Source organism: Accipiter gentilis, chromosome 30, assembly GCF_929443795.1.
Source record: "Accipiter gentilis chromosome 30, bAccGen1.1, whole genome shotgun sequence".
NCBI classification, from domain to species: Eukaryota; Metazoa; Chordata; class Aves; order Accipitriformes; family Accipitridae; genus Astur; species Astur gentilis.
The window spans coordinates 20,538,129-20,544,571 of NC_064909.1; positions in this window are offsets into that span (position 1 = coordinate 20,538,129).

Here is a 6,443-nt window from a genome sequence, read left to right on the forward strand (position 1 = left end):
CAAACCAAAGGACAATATGAGAACCCAGGGGACTGTGATTGATTCACATTTAGAACTGGGGCCATGTTTCTTCATTCTGTCCTAGAATTAGTTTATCCATTATATTTTAAGAACACCTATTATAGTCCTGGCATATTCATTATTTTCTATTCATTTGAGACATACCCAAGAGGCGAGACAGATCACAATAAATAAATAAATGCTCAAATGAGCCAATTCACAGGCTAAGTAATATAGATTTTTCTTTCAAAAACAGATTCATGAAGCAACAGCTTGTATTATTACTAAAGTGCTTTGGTTATGAGCAGCTTAACAGCCATGACAGAATAACAGCCTCATCAAGGAAGTGAGCCATCTTGGAGACCAGAAAGAACATACGTACAACTGCTACACTGCTACATAAAGAAAGTAGCATGCGTGCAAAAATAACTGTTGGACAGTCAGCAAGCAGCTGGGGCTTGAAGAGACTCTCTCAGAGGTCTCTAAAGCATGGATATGGTCACACAGCATTGTGTTCAACCACCTCCTTGGGCCACAACAAGCGGGTTTGGGGAGGTCCCCGGCTGTGACCATCAGAGGTGGACTAGTCAAACAAGAAAATCTCACATGAGAGGTTAAAATAAAACGGTCTGTAGAAAAATCACCCCCATTCCCATTCTAGGTAGGGCAGGGCCTTCCTTTTCCTCTTGGCCTCCATCCAACAGCTTTCTGTGTTGCAGCAAGGTCTGTACGGTCCCTTGGGGTTGGTAGAAAATTCTCCTCTTGTCTCCCATGGTGAAGGTCTGGCTCTGCACTTCACTCTCTCCTTCTTTTAGCTGCATCCTCGTTTGGGTTGGCTGCAGATTTCAGGCTGTTCCCCAGATGTGCAATGCTCTGTTGCTCTCAAGGAAGGTGCAAATTCCTTGATCCGTGGCCCACTAAAAAGGGCATTTCCCTCCTGCTCCCATGCCCTATTGAGGAACAGTGAATTTCATCAGCTACAGCTGCTAACCTGCCAATCCAGGTGTGATTAGAAGCATCCTAGAATCAGTGTCCTGTCACCTGCGTCACACATAGCCAAACCCCACAGCATGTCTCTGGGACTCCATCCCCTGGGTGGCAGATACAACCCCTGTTTGGATTAGGGACGGGAGCAAAACTTTTATTCCAGTGCTTGGTGGTCCATCCCTGAGGAAAAAGTGAATATGAACTGCTGCACCATTCTCTTTCCTCAGGATCTTCTGCAATGCGTGGTTAAGGCAAAAGTCTACCAGCATCACTATGGGAATGATGATCCCAGGAATTTTCCGTCACTACTGTTGATTTCTACTCCCCCGTGAAACACTGGGAAGGCAGAAGGGGTTAACCTGTTGGATTTCAGTCAGAAGGCTGGGAATCCCAAGTCCCAGTTCCCTGTGCCCCTGAGGAGTGGTCCCAGGGATGATGGGCTCCAGCAGCTCCAAGAAACTCCCGTGCCACAGGTATGCAAGGAACAAATGTTGTCGATAGCCAACGGCAACCCACAAAACTGAACCATGAAATAAGCAAGCCAAACATCTCATGAAGGCTGAACACTTGCTTGCATGCAAGAGGAAAAGACCTTTTAAGATGACACCTAACACTGGCACTTCTGGAAACAGTCGATTAAGTAGAAGCTGCAGAAAAAGTCATATCTGACAGTAATTAAGTGACCTGAGCCTTGAGAACGATGATTGACATTGAATCTGGTAGCAGGCTGGAGTACTGCAAATTCTTGTTATGACAGCTTCCCTCATCATATCAAAGCTGTGGAGACCTTCTCTAACCAAGAAAGGAGACAGACATGAAAATGCAGGCAGTCCTTGGTTCAGCAAATTGCTCCATAAAGTTTTGCATGTTCTGGTAGAGAGATGCACATATACAACTTGTTGCAAGGCTCTTTTCCATTTTGGAGGGTTGGCAAACACCTTGATAAACCACTATTACGTTATATGGGCCTGTAGAGCATTGCTCCCACCCTAAATGCTACACACAAATATATCTGTTTCTCTCATTTCTCCATATTTTTGTAGGATTCTGGAAAGGAACTGAAATTAGTCTACGACCTTGTCCTCACCTTGCTTTATTATTTCATTTGATTAATTAGTTTACTTGACCATTTCTGGACCCTTGCCTGTGAACGTGTAGCAGTAACTTTTGAGCAGCCAGTGACTTGTTGAATCATCAAATAAAAAAGGCCCAGGCAACATCACTTTTCCTGCCGCCCTCCAAGAAAGGGACCTCTTTGGCATACTCTTGGCACACAGCAGCAATTAGAGCTGGTCACATTGTCTAATCATTTTATGTTTGCTTAGAACATTTTCCATCAGAAAATGCCATTTAATCAAAAGGCTGCAGGAAGATGTTGGTTTCAAGGACACTTTATAATTGAGAAAATAAAAAGCGAAACACTTTCACAATGGCAGAATATTTCACACTGACCTTTTTGAGATGTAACACAGACTATTTTCCTTTGGAATTATTTGTCTCTAAAATATTTGATGCTGATCAAACTGCAGTCCAGCTGGCAAGAGCTCATCTTGAATTTTCTTTTAACTGAAACTTTGCTTGACAGATCCAAACTGAAATTGTTAAAAACATTTTGTTTGTTTACTTTTTTTTTTTTGAGGGAACTGCCAAAATGCAATATTTTCCTCTGTTTCAAGCTAGAAACAGGTGTTCAGATTGCAATATTACCTATTACATAGGAATGGGAATCCCATTCCCAGATTTTTATACTTTGTTGTGTAGAGACATTCTCTCTGGCCCCGTGAAGAACAGTGGTCCTAAGCCCTCCGTATTGAGTAATCTATCCTTAGAAGCACATACTCCTCCTTTTCTGCCGTGAAGATAATGATCGTGGAGCTGAAGCATTAGATGCTCTAGCAGACTGATGCAGAGATGCCCTCCTGATATAGCCAGGCAGAAAGAGGACAGGTAAAACACGTTGAACCAACACAGACACAGTTGAGCCAAGAAGAAAGCAGAGCACGTCCCGAGTCATCTACGTCAGATCCCGGCTGTGCTGTGTGTCCCTGTTCGGCAGGGATGTGGAGCTGGGTTTCTGCTATGGCCAGCTGCAAAGGCAGACCTGACTGCTTTTACTCTCCTTGTGCCACCGCGGTGCAGACCACAGGATGGTCTCTTAACACCTCGCATTGTGCATTAAACCGTGGAAGGGAAGCAAAGGCAGCGCAGCCGGCGGTGGGACCCAGCCACATGGCCCAGGCTCAGCCTGCGCCCGTTGGGAGACAGGCAAGGACTCGGGAGGGAAAGAAAGAGCAATGGGGTGAGATTCTCGGTCAGTGGAAGATGTAAAGGGGGATTCGGGCTACTTCCAACCCAAAACACGTCTTGAGGTAGCATCAGCTGACCCCATTCAGCAGCAGTGTGAGGGAAGCACTGAGAAGGATCCCCAGGCCAGGATCTGGCCTCCAGGAATATTTACTTCTGCCTGGGAAAGACTCCCCAGTGCGTGCAATGGCAGAGCCTCTTTTCTTGCTATCATATACCTTCCACAAATTTCCCCTACCCTAAAGACTCCCCAGGTTTGAAGGGGAGGACCTAGCCCTGCCAGCAGGAGCCTGACAGTGATCTGTATGGGAAAAAGGCTCTAAGCTGAATCCTTTGGTTATGTCCTCCTCATCTACTCTTCTCCTTCCCCGCTCTACCCTCACAGAGCCTGCTCCCACACGTCTGCAGTGAAAACAGAAGCTCAGAGTAACAAAACCTCAGTGCTGGTCGATGGAGCTCATGCTGGACAGAGCTGGGACCTCACGGCACCGAGGACACAGAGGAGCAGCTCCACACTGGTGCTCTCAGACGAGAAGCTGCAGGCACCGAGACATACGCTCCCTCCGTGCAGCCCATGCTGCCCAGTTCCCTGGTTCCCATCCAGCCCTGACATCAATCTTTTTCTGCAGGTTAGACACAATGCCTTCAGCTGATCTGGCTCTGCAAGGTCAACAGGCTGCAGCTTTTTTGTTGCCTTCGGGATCTCGCCAGGCCCTGAACTCTAAACACTTGCAACTATTTGTTAAGCTCTCATGTTGCTCAGGAGCTAGTTCAGCATCCGTAGAGCTGAGATGAAGATCACGCCTGTATCTCTGGAGCCTGTACGGCAGCAGAACGTGGAACTCCTGTTGGACTCACTCAGGGAAAGGGATTCCTGACAACCAGCTTCAGCCCAGGAGGGCTGGTCTCTGCTGACTCCTGCCGTAGTTAATAGAGAGAAATCAGTGCCCCCTGAGGGTGATTCAGAGCAAGAGATTAATGCTCTGAATTACGTGTTGGAGGGCTGTGATTCTCTGCTGGCTCGAGAGGAAGCCTTGTGAGACATACTCTCGTGTGCTCAAGTTGGGCTCTGTGTGTCTGCAGCACCATCAGGACACTTACTCTCATTTCCTATGACCTGTGCTGTAGAGTCCTACCTGAATCCCATGCCCAGGCGTGTTTTCAGACTGCTCTTGCCACCACAAATGCCTGGGTCTTCCTATTCCAGCCATTTCTGCAGCTCAAAACTGCCTCTGCAGCACTGCAGTTACATGGAGATCAGTGGGAACAACTGGTTAGGACCCCATTCCCAAATTCCCGTACCAAGGTGCTGCTGGCACGCTGAGAAAGGTACTGAAATGCCATCATCACTTGTCGTCATCAAGGGATTGTCAGCTGGGAGGCAGCTTCGGCAGGTCCCTTTGGCTGAAGGTACTCTGTGCGTGCTGCTGTAGGGGCCCTTCATTTAATTCAGCGCCAAAGCATAGGAAGAGGCGTGAGCATTTGGGAGGGACTCGGGGCATGGTGTGACAGGTCAAAGTGAAGTATCTTCCAAGAACTGAGCAGCAGGGTGATGACTATTGCCTAGAGGATCTTTTAAGATTGCATTTTTTTGTTTTCCTTAGCAGGGGAGTTCTCTTGAAAATCAATTTCCTGTTATTTTCACTTCTTCCCTTATCCATCAGCACATTAGCTTTTCTTCATTCTTCCTTGGCTTTCCTCACCACACACACTGTTGGCCAGCTTATTCATCTGGAATCTGCCATTTGCTAACTGATCTGATTAGAGTTAATTACTAATTATTTGTATTACTACAACCCTGATGTTATACCCACCATGGGAATATAATTTAATTACAGCACAATATCAATCAGATGCATAAATTAAAATGTTCACATTTTAATATGAGCCCATTTTCTATTTTCAGTTGTATGAGCTGCCAAGCTTGGAGGAGAAAAAAGCTGTTGCTCCAGGCTGTTGCGCAGTGAGAGACGGGCAGTTCTCCCAAATCAGGTGGAGGAATGGGGGTCACAGCTCCCAGCTGTGGTTACCTTTAAGAAGAATTCTTTCTAAAAGGATTTTTAACAAGAAAAGCTGTGATTTTATACCATTTAAGCGTCTAGCAGCAAATAGTTTAACTACACGGTCTATGAGCAACCACCTCTTTGTGTTCCCTCTGACCTAGACAACAGGAGGGTCTTTTGCTGGAAGTAGAAATGCAAGCCAGTCCCTTTATGGCCTCTCCTTGCCATTCATCATTCTTCATATCCCTGGCATGTCTTCACTCAGCCATTTTTTTCGCCAGCTCACAGATCTAGGCCAGTTAGCTTATTCTTTGTGCACAAGCTGGTCTGTAACTTTATTTCCCTTTCTGAGCCATTTCCAGAGAGGGGAGCAGCACTGCAGGCACTATGTAAGATGGTGGACACACCATCGACACATACATTACACAAAAGACAACGAGCCTCAAGGAACCTGACTTTTCCCGGTGCTTTTAAGCAGACTCATTTCAGCAGGGAGAAGAGAAATCCTGGGGGGGGGGGTGGGGGGGGTGTCTTATTTTTATATATACCTGCTGGGAGGGAATGAAGATGAGAGAGCCAGGCTCTTCCCAAATGTGCCCACTTAGAGCACCAGAGACAAAACACGTAATACTCCAGCTGCACATGAGAAAACAACTTTTTCCTGTCAGGGTGGTCAAACACTGGCGCAGATTGTCCAGGGAGTTTGTGGAGTCTCCATCCTTGGTGATATTCAAAACCCAAGGGCACACTGTCCTGAGCAACCTGCTCTAGTTGACCCTGCTTGAGCAGGCAGGTTGGAGCAGAGGACCTGGTCCCTTCCAACCTCCACCCTCCTGTGCAAATCTGTGCTTTGGTTTCACTCCTAAAGCACCTGAACTCAGCCCTGATGCCCACTGGCAAGGATGCTGGGGCAAAGCACGATCCCAAACTCCTCCCCGAGGGTTCATCACCAAACAACAGCTCCCCGCTGCAGAATATCGTATGGCGGACACGCTCAGAAGAGAGAAAAAAGTATTTTATTGCAAACATCAACTGCGGCGGGGGGCGAGTCCAGGAGTTACAAGGGTTTAACCAGTAACAGGGAAAAGGCACCTACAACGACAGAGAACACCAATAAACCCACAAAGGCAGGAATAGGCATGACTCGGC